Below are 14,757 nucleotides of genomic sequence, written 5' to 3'. Positions count from 1 at the left end.
GTTCTCTCATAGCCAGCTGTTGATTTTGGCCTGTCAGGCAGGTGGTTCTGGTGAGTCCAGCAGGTGGCTCCGGCGTGCTCGGCAGGTGGTTCTGGCATGTCTGGCAGGTGGTTCCGGCGAGTTGAGCAGCTGGTTCCAGCCTGTCCGTCAGGTTAGGGTTAGGGATAGGGTTAGGGTTACGGTTAGGGTTAGGGTTTAGGGTTTGGGGTTAGGGGTTAGGGTTAGGGGTAGGGTTAGGGTTAGGGTTACGGTTGGGTTAGGGTTTAGGGTTAGGCTTAGGGTTAGGGGTTAGGGTTAGGGTTAGGGTTTGGGGATAGGGTTAGGGTTAGGGTTAGGGTTAGGGCCCGGCAGGTGGTTCCGGCGAGCCGAGCAGGTGGCTCCGGCGCGCCCGGCAGGTGCTTCCGCTGCGCCCGGCAGGTGGTTCCGGCGAGGCGAGCAGGTGGCTCCGGCGCGCCGGGCAGGTGGTTCCGGCGAGGCGAGCAGGTGGCTCCGGCGCGCTCGGCAGGTGCTTCCGCTGCGCCCGGCAGGTGGTTCCGGCAAGGCGAGCAGGTTGTTCCTGCGTGCTCGGCAGGTGGTTCAGTTGGGTCTGTCAGGTGGTTTCGGTCTGTTCGGGGTGTGGTTCCAGCATCTCAGGCACATGGTTCTGGCACGTCTGAGAGGTGGTTCCGGCTGGCCCAACAGGTGTTTCTGGAGTCTCCGCCAAGTGGTTCTGGCGTAGCTGGCAGGTGATGTTGGCGTGACTGGCAGGTGGTTCCAGCCAGCCCGGCAGGTGATTCCGGAGTGTTCACCAACTGGCTGTGGCGTAGCCGGCAGGTGATTTTGGCGTGTCCGACAGGTGGTTCTGGCGAGTCGAGCAGGTGCTTCCGGCATGCTCGGCAGGTGCTTCCGGTGTCATTGGCATGTGGTTCTGGCATGTCTGAGAGGTGGTTCCGGCATGCCTGACAGGTGATTCCGGAGTGTTCGCCAAGCGGTTCTGGCATAGGCGGCAGGTGATTTTGCCATGTCCAGAATGTGGTTCCAGCGAGTCGAACATGTGGTTCCGGCGTGTCCGGCAGGAGTTTCCGGTCTGTCCAGCAGGTGGTTCTGGGGTGTCCGGCATGAGGTTCTGGCACGTCTGAGAGGTGGTTCCGGCCGGCCCGACATGCGTTTCCGGAGTGTCCGCCACGTGGTTCAGGCACGTCTGAGAGGTGGTTCCAGCATGCCCGGCAGGTTTTCCCGGAGAGTCCTCCAAGTGGTTCTGGCGTAGCCCGCAGGTGATTTTGGTGTGTCCGGCAGGTTGTTCCGTTCTGTCCGATAGGTTGTTCCGGCATGTCCAGCACGTGCTTCTGGCACTTCTGAGAGGTGGTTCTGGCATGCCGGGCAGGTTATTCCGGAGTGTCCGGTAAGTGGTTCTGGTGTAGCCGGCAGTTCATTTTGGCGTGTCTGGCACATGGGTCCTGCGAGTCGAGCAGGTGGTTCCGGCGTGCTCGGCAGGTGGTCCAGGCATGTCCGGCAGGTGGTTCCAGTCTGTCCAGGACGTGGTTCCAGCGTGTCCGGCACGTGGTTCTCTTACGTCTGAGAGGTGGTTCCTGCATGCCTGGCAGGTTATTGCGGATTGTCTGCCAGGTGGTTCTCTCATAGCCAGCTGTTGATTTTGGCCTGTCAGGCAGGTGGTTCTGGTGAGTCCAGCAGGTGGCTCCGGCGTGCTCGGCAGGTGGTTCTGGCATGTCTGGCAGGTGGTTCCGGCGAGTTGAGCAGCTGGTTCCAGCCTGTCCGTCAGGTTAGGGTTAGGGATAGGGTTAGGGTTACGGTTAGGGTTAGGGTTTAGGGTTTGGGGTTAGGGGTTAGGGTTAGGGGTAGGGTTAGGGTTAGGGTTACGGTTGGGTTAGGGTTTAGGGTTAGGCTTAGGGTTAGGCGATAGGGTTAGGGTTAGGGTTTGGGGATATGGTTAGGGTTAGGGTTAGGGTTAGGGCCCGGCAGGTGGTTCGGGCGAGGCGAGCAGGTGGCTCTGGCGCGCCCGGCAGGTGCTTCCGCTGCGCCCGGCAGGTGGTTCCGGCGAGGCGAGCAGGTGGCTCCGGCGCGCCGGGCAGGTGGTTCCTGCGAGGCGAGCAGCTGGCTCCGGCGCGCTCGGCAGGTGCTTCCGCTGGGCCCGGTTGGTGGTTCCGGCGATGCGAGCAGGTGGCTCCGGCGCGCTCGGCAGGTGCTTCCGCTGTGCCCGGCAGGTGGTTCCGGCGAGGCGAGCAGGTTGTTCCTGCGTGCTCGGCAGGTGGTTCAGTTGGGTCTGGCAGGTGGTTTCGGTCTGTTCGGGGCGTGGTTCCAGCATCTCAGGCACATGGTTCTGGCACGTCTGAGAGGTGGTTCCGGCTGGCCCAACAGGTGTTTCTGGAGTCTCCGCCAAGTGGTTCTGGCGTAGCTGGCAGGTGATGTTGGCGTGACTGGCAGGTGGTTCCAGCCAGCCCGGCAGGTGTTTCCGGAGTGTTCACCAACTGGCTGTGGCGTAGCCGGCAGGTGATTTTGGCGTGTCAGACAGGTGGTTCTGGCGAGTCGAGCAGGTGCTTCCGGCATGCTCGGCAGGTGCTTCCGGTGTCATTGGCATGTGGTTCTGGCATGTCTGAGAGGTGGTTCCGGCATGCCTGACAGGTGATTCCGGAGTGTTCGCCAAGCGGTTCTGGCATAGGCGGCAGGTGATTTTGCCATGTCCAGAATGTGGTTCCAGCGAGTCGAACATGTGGTTCCGGCGTGTCCGGCAGGAGTTTCCGGTCTGTCCAGCAGGTGGTTCTGGGGTGTCCGGCATGAGGTTCTGGCACTTCTGAGAGGTGGTTCTGGCATGCCGGGCAGGTTATTCCGGAGTGTCCGGTAAGTGGTTCTGGTGTAGCCGGCAGTTCATTTTGGCGTGTCTGGCACATGGGTCCTGCGAGTCGAGCAGGTGGTTCCGGCGTGCTCGGCAGGTGGTCCAGGCATGTCCGGCAGGTGGTTCCAGTCTGTCCAGGACGTGGTTCCAGCGTGTCCGGCACGTGGTTCTCTTACGTCTGAGAGGTGGTTCCTGCATGCCTGGCAGGTTATTGCGGATTGTCTGCCAGGTGGTTCTCTCATAGCCAGCTGTTGATTTTGGCCTGTCAGGCAGGTGGTTCTGGTGAGTCCAGCAGGTGGCTCCGGCGTGCTCGGCAGGTGGTTCTGGCATGTCTGGCAGGTGGTTCCGGCGAGTTGAGCAGCTGGTTCCAGCCTGTCCGTCAGGTTAGGGTTAGGGATAGGGTTAGGGTTACGGTTAGGGTTAGGGTTTAGGGTTTGGGGTTAGGGGTTAGGGTTAGGGGTAGGGTTAGGGTTAGGGTTACGGTTGGGTTAGGGTTTAGGGTTAGGCTTAGGGTTAGGGGTTAGGGTTAGGGTTAGGGTTTGGGGATAGGGTTAGGGTTAGGGTTAGGGTTAGGGCCCGGCAGGTGGTTCCGGCGAGCCGAGCAGGTGGCTCCGGCGCGCCCGGCAGGTGCTTCCGCTGCGCCCGGCAGGTGGTTCCGGCGAGGCGAGCAGGTGGCTCCGGCGCGCCGGGCAGGTGGTTCCGGCGAGGCGAGCAGGTGGCTCCGGCGCGCTCGGCAGGTGCTTCCGCTGCGCCCGGCAGGTGGTTCCGGCAAGGCGAGCAGGTTGTTCCTGCGTGCTCGGCAGGTGGTTCAGTTGGGTCTGTCAGGTGGTTTCGGTCTGTTCGGGGTGTGGTTCCAGCATCTCAGGCACATGGTTCTGGCACGTCTGAGAGGTGGTTCCGGCTGGCCCAACAGGTGTTTCTGGAGTCTCCGCCAAGTGGTTCTGGCGTAGCTGGCAGGTGATGTTGGCGTGACTGGCAGGTGGTTCCAGCCAGCCCGGCAGGTGATTCCGGAGTGTTCACCAACTGGCTGTGGCGTAGCCGGCAGGTGATTTTGGCGTGTCCGACAGGTGGTTCTGGCGAGTCGAGCAGGTGCTTCCGGCATGCTCGGCAGGTGCTTCCGGTGTCATTGGCATGTGGTTCTGGCATGTCTGAGAGGTGGTTCCGGCATGCCTGACAGGTGATTCCGGAGTGTTCGCCAAGCGGTTCTGGCATAGGCGGCAGGTGATTTTGCCATGTCCAGAATGTGGTTCCAGCGAGTCGAACATGTGGTTCCGGCGTGTCCGGCAGGAGTTTCCGGTCTGTCCAGCAGGTGGTTCTGGGGTGTCCGGCATGAGGTTCTGGCACGTCTGAGAGGTGGTTCCGGCCGGCCCGACATGCGTTTCCGGAGTGTCCGCCACGTGGTTCAGGCACGTCTGAGAGGTGGTTCCAGCATGCCCGGCAGGTTTTCCCGGAGAGTCCTCCAAGTGGTTCTGGCGTAGCCCGCAGGTGATTTTGGTGTGTCCGGCAGGTTGTTCCGTTCTGTCCGATAGGTTGTTCCGGCATGTCCAGCACGTGCTTCTGGCACTTCTGAGAGGTGGTTCTGGCATGCCGGGCAGGTTATTCCGGAGTGTCCGGTAAGTGGTTCTGGTGTAGCCGGCAGTTCATTTTGGCGTGTCTGGCACATGGGTCCTGCGAGTCGAGCAGGTGGTTCCGGCGTGCTCGGCAGGTGGTCCAGGCATGTCCGGCAGGTGGTTCCAGTCTGTCCAGGACGTGGTTCCAGCGTGTCCGGCACGTGGTTCTCTTACGTCTGAGAGGTGGTTCCTGCATGCCTGGCAGGTTATTGCGGATTGTCTGCCAGGTGGTTCTCTCATAGCCAGCTGTTGATTTTGGCCTGTCAGGCAGGTGGTTCTGGTGAGTCCAGCAGGTGGCTCCGGCGTGCTCGGCAGGTGGTTCTGGCATGTCTGGCAGGTGGTTCCGGCGAGTTGAGCAGCTGGTTCCAGCCTGTCCGTCAGGTTAGGGTTAGGGATAGGGTTAGGGTTACGGTTAGGGTTAGGGTTTAGGGTTTGGGGTTAGGGGTTAGGGTTAGGGGTAGGGTTAGGGTTAGGGTTACGGTTGGGTTAGGGTTTAGGGTTAGGCTTAGGGTTAGGGGTTAGGGTTAGGGTTAGGGTTTGGGGATAGGGTTAGGGTTAGGGTTAGGGTTAGGGCCCGGCAGGTGGTTCCGGCGAGCCGAGCAGGTGGCTCCGGCGCGCCCGGCAGGTGCTTCCGCTGCGCCCGGCAGGTGGTTCCGGCGAGGCGAGCAGGTGGCTCCGGCGCGCCGGGCAGGTGGTTCCGGCGAGGCGAGCAGGTGGCTCCGGCGCGCTCGGCAGGTGCTTCCGCTGCGCCCGGCAGGTGGTTCCGGCAAGGCGAGCAGGTTGTTCCTGCGTGCTCGGCAGGTGGTTCAGTTGGGTCTGTCAGGTGGTTTCGGTCTGTTCGGGGTGTGGTTCCAGCATCTCAGGCACATGGTTCTGGCACGTCTGAGAGGTGGTTCCGGCTGGCCCAACAGGTGTTTCTGGAGTCTCCGCCAAGTGGTTCTGGCGTAGCTGGCAGGTGATGTTGGCGTGACTGGCAGGTGGTTCCAGCCAGCCCGGCAGGTGATTCCGGAGTGTTCACCAACTGGCTGTGGCGTAGCCGGCAGGTGATTTTGGCGTGTCCGACAGGTGGTTCTGGCGAGTCGAGCAGGTGCTTCCGGCATGCTCGGCAGGTGCTTCCGGTGTCATTGGCATGTGGTTCTGGCATGTCTGAGAGGTGGTTCCGGCATGCCTGACAGGTGATTCCGGAGTGTTCGCCAAGCGGTTCTGGCATAGGCGGCAGGTGATTTTGCCATGTCCAGAATGTGGTTCCAGCGAGTCGAACATGTGGTTCCGGCGTGTCCGGCAGGTGTTTCCGGTCTGTCCAGCAGGTGGTTCTGGGGTGTCCGGCATGAGGTTCTGGCACGTCTGAGAGGTGGTTCCGGCCGGCCCGACATGCGTTTCCGGAGTGTCCGCCACGTGGTTCAGGCACGTCTGAGAGGTGGTTCCAGCATGCCCGGCAGGTTTTCCCGGAGAGTCCTCCAAGTGGTTCTGGCGTAGCCCGCAGGTGATTTTGGTGTGTCCGGCAGGTTGTTCCGTTCTGTCCGATAGGTTGTTCCGGCATGTCCAGCACGTGCTTCTGGCACTTCTGAGAGGTGGTTCTGGCATGCCGGGCAGGTTATTCCGGAGTGTCCGGTAAGTGGTTCTGGTGTAGCCGGCAGTTCATTTTGGCGTGTCTGGCACATGGGTCCTGCGAGTCGAGCAGGTGGTTCCGGCGTGCTCGGCAGGTGGTCCAGGCATGTCCGGCAGGTGGTTCCAGTCTGTCCAGGACGTGGTTCCAGCGTGTCCGGCACGTGGTTCTCTTACGTCTGAGAGGTGGTTCCTGCATGCCTGGCAGGTTATTGCGGATTGTCTGCCAGGTGGTTCTCTCATAGCCAGCTGTTGATTTTGGCCTGTCAGGCAGGTGGTTCTGGTGAGTCCAGCAGGTGGCTCCGGCGTGCTCGGCAGGTGGTTCTGGCATGTCTGGCAGGTGGTTCCGGCGAGTTGAGCAGCTGGTTCCAGCCTGTCCGTCAGGTTAGGGTTAGGGATAGGGTTAGGGTTACGGTTAGGGTTAGGGTTTAGGGTTTGGGGTTAGGGGTTAGGGTTAGGGGTAGGCTTAGGGTTAGGGTTACGGTTGGGTTAGGGTTTAGGGTTAGGCTTAGGGTTAGGCGATAGGGTTAGGGTTAGGGTTTGGGGATATGGTTAGGGTTAGGGTTAGGGTTAGGGCCCGGCAGGTGGTTCGGGCGAGGCGAGCAGGTGGCTCCGGCGCGCCCGGCAGGTGCTTCCGCTGCGCCCGGCAGGTGGTTCCGGCGAGGCGAGCAGGTGGCTCCGGCGCGCCGGGCAGGTGGTTCCTGCGAGGCGAGCAGCTGGCTCCAGCGCGCTCGGCAGGTGCTTCCGCTGGGCCCGGTTGGTGGTTCCGGCGATGCGAGCAGGTGGCTCCGGCGCGCTCGGCAGGTGCTTCCGCTGCGCCCGGCAGGTGGTTCCGGCGAGGCGAGCAGGTTGTTCCTGCGTGCTCGGCAGGTGGTTCAGTTGGGTCTGGCAGGTGGTTTCGGTCTGTTCGGGGCGTGGTTCCAGCATCTCAGGCACATGGTTCTGGCACGTCTGAGAGGTGGTTCCGGCTGGCCCAACAGGTGTTTCTGGAGTCTCCGCCAAGTGGTTCTGGCGTAGCTGGCAGGTGATGTTGGCGTGACTGGCAGGTGGTTCCAGCCAGCCCGGCAGGTGTTTCCGGAGTGTTCACCAACTGGCTGTGGCGTAGCCGGCAGGTGATTTTGGCGTGTCAGACAGGTGGTTCTGGCGAGTCGAGCAGGTGCTTCCGGCATGCTCGGCAGGTGCTTCCGGTGTCATTGGCATGTGGTTCTGGCATGTCTGAGAGGTGGTTCCGGCATGCCTGACAGGTGATTCCGGAGTGTTCGCCAAGCGGTTCTGGCATAGGCGGCAGGTGATTTTGCCATGTCCAGAATGTGGTTCCAGCGAGTCGAACATGTGGTTCCGGCGTGTCCGGCAGGAGTTTCCGGTCTGTCCAGCAGGTGGTTCTGGGGTGTCCGGCATGAGGTTCTGGCACGTCTGAGAGGTGGTTCCGGCCGGCCCGACATGCGTTTCCGGAGTGTCCGCCACGTGGTTCAGGCACGTCTGAGAGGTGGTTCCAGCATGCCCGGCAGGTTTTCCCGGAGAGTCCTCCAAGTGGTTCTGGCGTAGCCCGCAGGTGATTTTGGTGTGTCCGGCAGGTTGTTCCGTTCTGTCCGATAGGTTGTTCCGGCATGTCCAGCACGTGCTTCTGGCACTTCTGAGAGGTGGTTCTGGCATGCCGGGCAGGTTATTCCGGAGTGTCCGGTAAGTGGTTCTGGTGTAGCCGGCAGTTCATTTTGGCGTGTCTGGCACATGGGTCCTGCGAGTCGAGCAGGTGGTTCCGGCGTGCTCGGCAGGTGGTCCAGGCATGTCCGGCAGGTGGTTCCAGTCTGTCCAGGACGTGGTTCCAGCGTGTCCGGCACGTGGTTCTCTTACGTCTGAGAGGTGGTTCCTGCATGTCTGGCAGGTTATTGCGGATTGTCTGCCAGGTGGTTCTCTCATAGCCAGCTGTTGATTTTGGCCTGTCAGGCAGGTGGTTCTGGTGAGTCCAGCAGGTGGCTCCGGCGTGCTCGGCAGGTGGTTCTGGCATGTCTGGCAGGTGGTTCCGGCGAGTTGAGCAGCTGGTTCCAGCCTGTCCGTCAGGTTAGGGTTAGGGATAGGGTTAGGGTTACGGTTAGGGTTAGGGTTTAGGGTTTGGGGTTAGGGGTTAGGGTTAGGGGTAGGGTTAGGGTTAGGGTTACGGTTGGGTTAGGGTTTAGGGTTAGGCTTAGGGTTAGGCGATAGGGTTAGGGTTAGGGTTTGGGGATATGGTTAGGGTTAGGGTTAGGGTTAGGGCCCGGCAGGTGGTTCGGGCGAGGCGAGCAGGTGGCTCTGGCGCGCCCGGCAGGTGCTTCCGCTGCGCCCGGCAGGTGGTTTCGGCGAGGCGAGCAGGTGGCTCCGGCGCGCCGGGCAGGTGGTTCCTGCGAGGCGAGCAGCTGGCTCCGGCGCGCTCGGCAGGTGCTTCCGCTGGGCCCGGTTGGTGGTTCCGGCGATGCGAGCAGGTGGCTCCGGCGCGCTCGGCAGGTGCTTCCGCTGCGCCCGGCAGGTGGTTCCGGCGAGGCGAGCAGGTTGTTCCTGCGTGCTCGGCAGGTGGTTCAGTTGGGTCTGGCAGGTGGTTTCGGTCTGTTCGGGGCGTGGTTCCAGCATCTCAGGCACATGGTTCTGGCACGTCTGAGAGGTGGTTCCGGCTGGCCCAACAGGTGTTTCTGGAGTCTCCGCCAAGTGGTTCTGGCGTAGCTGGCAGGTGATGTTGGCGTGACTGGCAGGTGGTTCCAGCCAGCCCGGCAGGTGTTTCCGGAGTGTTCACCAACTGGCTGTGGCGTAGCCGGCAGGTGATTTTTGCGTGTCAGACAGGTGGTTCTGGCGAGTCGAGCAGGTGCTTCCGGCATGCTCGGCAGGTGCTTCCGGTGTCATTGGCATGTGGTTCTGGCATGTCTGAGAGGTGGTTCCGGCATGCCTGACAGGTGATTCCGGAGTGTTCGCCAAGCGGTTCTGGCATAGGCGGCAGGTGATTTTGCCATGTCCAGAATGTGGTTCCAGCGAGTCGAACATGTGGTTCCGGCGTGTCCGGCAGGAGTTTCCGGTCTGTCCAGCAGGTGGTTCTGGGGTGTCCGGCATGAGGTTCTGGCACGTCTGAGAGGTGGTTCCGGCCGGCCCGACATGCGTTTCCGGAGTGTCCGCCACGTGGTTCAGGCACGTCTGAGAGGTGGTTCCAGCATGCCCGGCAGGTTTTCCCGGAGAGTCCTCCAAGTGGTTCTGGCGTAGCCCGCAGGTGATTTTGGTGTGTCCGGCAGGTTGTTCCGTTCTGTCCGATAGGTTGTTCCGGCATGTCCAGCACGTGCTTCTGGCACTTCTGAGAGGTGGTTCTGGCATGCCGGGCAGGTTATTCCGGAGTGTCCGGTAAGTGGTTCTGGTGTAGCCGGCAGTTCATTTTGGCGTGTCTGGCACATGGGTCCTGCGAGTCGAGCAGGTGGTTCCGGCGTGCTCGGCAGGTGGTCCAGGCATGTCCGGCAGGTGGTTCCAGTCTGTCCAGGACGTGGTTCCAGCGTGTCCGGCACGTGGTTCTCTTACGTCTGAGAGGTGGTTCCTGCATGCCTGGCAGGTTATTGCGGATTGTCTGCCAGGTGGTTCTCTCATAGCCAGCTGTTGATTTTGGCCTGTCAGGCAGGTGGTTCTGGTGAGTCCAGCAGGTGGCTCCGGCGTGCTCGGCAGGTGGTTCTGGCATGTCTGGCAGGTGGTTCCGGCGAGTTGAGCAGCTGGTTCCAGCCTGTCCGTCAGGTTAGGGTTAGGGATAGGGTTAGGGTTACGGTTAGGGTTAGGGTTTAGGGCTTGGGGTTAGGGGTTAGGGTTAGGGGTAGGCTTAGGGTTAGGGTTACGGTTGGGTTAGGGTTTAGGGTTAGGCTTAGGGTTAGGCGATAGGGTTAGGGTTAGGGTTTGGGGATATGGTTAGGGTTAGGCTTAGGGTTAGGGCCCGGCAGGTGGTTTGGGCGAGGCGAGCAGGTGGCTCCGGCGCGCCCGGCAGGTGCTTCCGCTGCGCCCGGCAGGTGGTTCCGGCGAGGCGAGCAGGTGGCTCCGGCGCGCCGGGCAGGTGGTTCCTGCGAGGCGAGCAGCTGGCTCCGGCGCGCTCGGCAGGTGCTTCCGCTGGGCCCGGTTGGTGGTTCCGGCGATGCGAGCAGGTGGCTCCGGCGCGCTCGGCAGGTGCTTCCGCTGCGCCCGGCAGGTGGTTCCGGCGAGGCGAGCAGGTTGTTCCTGCGTGCTCGGCAGGTGGTTCAGTTGGGTCTGGCAGGTGGTTTCGGTCTGTTCGGGGCGTGGTTCCAGCATCTCAGGCACATGGTTCTGGCACGTCTGAGAGGTGGTTCCGGCTGGCCCAACAGGTGTTTCTGGAGTCTCCGCCAAGTGGTTCTGGCGTAGCTGGCAGGTGATGTTGGCGTGACTGGCAGGTGGTTCCAGCCAGCCCGGCAGGTGTTTCCGGAGTGTTCACCAACTGGCTGTGGAGTAGCCGGCAGGTGATTTTGGCGTGTCAGACAGGTGGTTCTGGCGAGTCGAGCAGGTGCTTCCGGCATGCTCGGCAGGTGCTTCCGGTGTCATTGGCATGTGGTTCTGGCATGTCTGAGAGGTGGTTCCGGCATGCCTGACAGGTGATTCCGGAGTGTTCGCCAAGCGGTTCTGGCATAGGCGGCAGGTGATTTTGCCATGTCCAGAATGTGGTTCCAGCGAGTCGAACATGTGGTTCCGGCGTGTCCGGCAGGAGTTTCCGGTCTGTCCAGCAGGTGGTTCTGGGGTGTCCGGCATGAGGTTCTGGCACGTCTGAGAGGTGGTTCCGGCCGGCCCGACATGCGTTTCCGGAGTGTCCGCCACGTGGTTCAGGCACGTCTGAGAGGTGGTTCCAGCATGCCCGGCAGGTTTTCCCGGAGAGTCCTCCAAGTGGTTCTGGCGTAGCCCGCAGGTGATTTTGGTGTGTCCGGCAGGTTGTTCCGTTCTGTCCGATAGGTTGTTCCGGCATGTCCAGCACGTGCTTCTGGCACTTCTGAGAGGTGGTTCTGGCATGCCGGGCAGGTTATTCCGGAGTGTCCGGTAAGTGGTTCTGGTGTAGCCGGCAGTTCATTTTGGCGTGTCTGGCACATGGGTCCTGCGAGTCGAGCAGGTGGTTCCGGCGTGCTCGGCAGGTGGTCCAGGCATGTCCGGCAGGTGGTTCCAGTCTGTCCAGGACGTGGTTCCAGCGTGTCCGGCACGTGGTTCTCTTACGTCTGAGAGGTGGTTCCTGCATGCCTGGCAGGTTATTGCGGATTGTCTGCCAGGTGGTTCTCTCATAGCCAGCTGTTGATTTTGGCCTGTCAGGCAGGTGGTTCTGGTGAGTCCAGCAGGTGGCTCCGGCGTGCTCGGCAGGTGGTTCTGGCATGTCTGGCAGGTGGTTCCGGCGAGTTGAGCAGCTGGTTCCAGCCTGTCCGTCAGGTTAGGGTTAGGGATAGGGTTAGGGTTACGGTTAGGGTTAGGGTTTAGGGTTTGGGGTTAGGGGTTAGGGTTAGGGGTAGGGTTAGGGTTAGGGTTACGGTTGGGTTAGGGTTTAAGGTTAGGCTTAGGGTTAGGCGATAGGGTTAGGGTTAGGGTTTGGGGATATGGTTAGGGTTAGGGTTAGGGTTAGGGCCCGGCAGGTGGTTCGGGCGAGGCGAGCAGGTGGCTCTGGCGCGCCCGGCAGGTGCTTCCGCTGCGCCCGGCAGGTGGTTCCGGCGAGGCGAGCAGGTGGCTCCGGCGCGCCGGGCAGGTGGTTCCTGCGAGGCGAGCAGCTGGCTCCGGCGCGCTCGGCAGGTGCTTCCGCTGCGCCCGGTTGGTGGTTCCGGCGATGCGAGCAGGTGGCTCCGGCGCGCTCGGCAGGTGCTTCCGCTGCGCCCTGCAGGTGGTTCCGGCGAGGCGAGCAGGTTGTTCCTGCGTGCTCGGCAGGTGGTTCAGTTGGGTCTGGCAGGTGGTTTCGGTCTGTTCGGGGCGTGGTTCCAGCATCTCAGGCACATGGTTCTGGCACGTCTGAGAGGTGGTTCCGGCTGGCCCAACAGGTGTTTCTGGAGTCTCCGCCAAGTGGTTCTGGCGTAGCTGGCAGGTGATGTTGGCGTGACTGGCAGGTGGTTCCAGCCAGCCCGGCAGGTGTTTCCGGAGTGTTCACCAACTGGCTGTGGCGTAGCCGGCAGGTGATTTTGGCGTGTCAGACAGGTGGTTCTGGCGAGTCGAGCAGGTGCTTCCGGCATGCTCGGCAGGTGCTTCCGGTGTCATTGGCATGTGGTTCTGGCATGTCTGAGAGGTGGTTCCGGCATGCCTGACAGGTGATTCCGGAGTGTTCGCCAAGCGGTTCTGGCATAGGCGGCAGGTGATTTTGCCATGTCCAGAATGTGGTTCCAGCGAGTCGAACATGTGGTTCCGGCGTGTCCGGCAGGAGTTTCCGGTCTGTCCAGCAGGTGGTTCTGGGGTGTCCGGCATGAGGTTCTGGCACGTCTGAGAGGTGGTTCCGGCCGGCCCGACATGCGTTTCCGGAGTGTCCGCCACGTGGTTCAGGCACGTCTGAGAGGTGGTTCCAGCATGCCCGGCAGGTTTTCCCGGAGAGTCCTCCAAGTGGTTCTGGCGTAGCCCGCAGGTGATTTTGGTGTGTCCGGCAGGTTGTTCCGTTCTGTCCGATAGGTTGTTCCGGCATGTCCAGCACGTGCTTCTGGCACTTCTGAGAGGTGGTTCTGGCATGCCGGGCAGGTTATTCCGGAGTGTCCGGTAAGTGGTTCTGGTGTAGCCGGCAGTTCATTTTGGCGTGTCTGGCACATGGGTCCTGCGAGTCGAGCAGGTGGTTCCGGCGTGCTCGGCAGGTGGTCCAGGCATGTCCGGCAGGTGGTTCCAGTCTGTCCAGGACGTGGTTCCAGCGTGTCCGGCACGTGGTTCTCTTACGTCTGAGAGGTGGTTCCTGCATGCCTGGCAGGTTATTGCGGATTGTCTGCCAGGTGGTTCTCTCATAGCCAGCTGTTGATTTTGGCCTGTCAGGCAGGTGGTTCTGGTGAGTCCAGCAGGTGGCTCCGGCGTGCTCGGCAGGTGGTTCTGGCATGTCTGGCAGGTGGTTCCGGCGAGTTGAGCAGCTGGTTCCAGCCTGTCCGTCAGGTTAGGGTTAGGGATAGGGTTAGGGTTACGGTTAGGGTTAGGGTTTAGGGTTTGGGGTTAGGGGTTAGGGTTAGGGGTAGGGTTAGGGTTAGGGTTACGGTTGGGTTAGGGTTTAGGGTTAGGCTTAGGGTTAGGGGTTAGGGTTAGGGTTAGGGTTTGGGGATAGGGTTAGGGTTAGGGTTAGGGTTAGGGCCCGGCAGGTGGTTCCGGCGAGCCGAGCAGGTGGCTCCGGCGCGCCCGGCAGGTGCTTCCGCTGCGCCCGGCAGGTGGTTCCGGCGAGGCGAGCAGGTGGCTCCGGCGCGCCGGGCAGGTGGTTCCTGCGAGGCGAGCAGCTGGCTCCGGCGCGCTCGGCAGGTGCTTCCGCTGGGCCCGGTTGGTGGTTCCGGCGATGCGAGCAGGTGGCTCCGGCGCGCTCGGCAGGTGCTTCCGCTGCGCCCGGCAGGTGGTTCCGGCGAGGCGAGCAGGTTGTTCCTGCGTGCTCGGCAGGTGGTTCAGTTGGGTCTGGCAGGTGGTTTCGGTCTGTTCGGGGCGTGGTTCCAGCATCTCAGGCACATGGTTCTGGCACATCTGAGAGGTGGTTCCGGCTGGCCCAACAGGTGTTTCTGGAGTCTCCGCCAAGTGGTTCTGGCGTAGCTGGCAGGTGATGTTGGCGTGACTGGCAGGTGGTTCCAGCCAGCCCGGCAGGTGTTTCCGGAGTGTTCACCAACTGGCTGTGGCGTAGCCGGCAGGTGATTTTGGCGTGTCAGACAGGTGGTTCTGGCGAGTCGAGCAGGTGCTTCCGGCATGCTCGGCAGGTGCTTCCGGTGTCATTGGCATGTGGTTCTGGCATGTCTGAGAGGTGGTTCCGGCATGCCTGACAGGTGATTCCGGAGTGTTCGCCAAGCGGTTCTGGCATAGGCGGCAGGTGATTTTGCCATGTCCAGAATGTGGTTCCAGCGAGTCGAACATGTGGTTCCGGCGTGTCCGGCAGGAGTTTCCGGTCTGTCCAGCAGGTGGTTCTGGGGTGTCCGGCATGAGGTTCTGGCACGTCTGAGAGGTGGTTCCGGCCGGCCCGACATGCGTTTCCGGAGTGTCCGCCACGTGGTTCAGGCACGTCTGAGAGGTGGTTCCAGCATGCCCGGCAGGTTTTCCCGGAGAGTCCTCCAAGTGGTTCTGGCGTAGCCCGCAGGTGATTTTGGTGTGTCCGGCAGGTTGTTCCGTTCTGTCCGATAGGTTGTTCCGGCATGTCCAGCACGTGCTTCTGGCACTTCTGAGAGGTGGTTCTGGCATGCCGGGCAGGTTATTCCGGAGTGTCCGGTAAGTGGTTCTGGTGTAGCCGGCAGTTCATTTTGGCGTGTCTGGCACATGGGTCCTGCGAGTCGAGCAGGTGGTTCCGGCGTGCTCGGCAGGTGGTCCAGGCATGTCCGGCAGGTGGTTCCAGTCTGTCCAGGACGTGGTTCCAGCGTGTCCGGCACGTGGTTCTCTTACGTCTGAGAGGTGGTTCCTGCATGCCTGGCAGGTTATTGCGGATTGTCTGCCAGGTGGTTCTCTCATAGCCAGCTGTTGATTTTGGCCTGTCAGGCAGGTGGTTCTGGTGAGTCCAGCAGGTGGCTCCGGCGTGCTCGGCAGGTGGTTCTGGCATGTCTGGCAGGT

This window comes from Equus asinus, chromosome 4 (assembly GCF_041296235.1).
Source record: "Equus asinus isolate D_3611 breed Donkey chromosome 4, EquAss-T2T_v2, whole genome shotgun sequence".
In the NCBI taxonomy this organism is placed as follows: domain Eukaryota; kingdom Metazoa; phylum Chordata; class Mammalia; order Perissodactyla; family Equidae; genus Equus; species Equus asinus.
The sequence above is the reverse complement of the archived record's forward strand: the minus strand, read 5'-3'. Positions refer to the sequence as shown.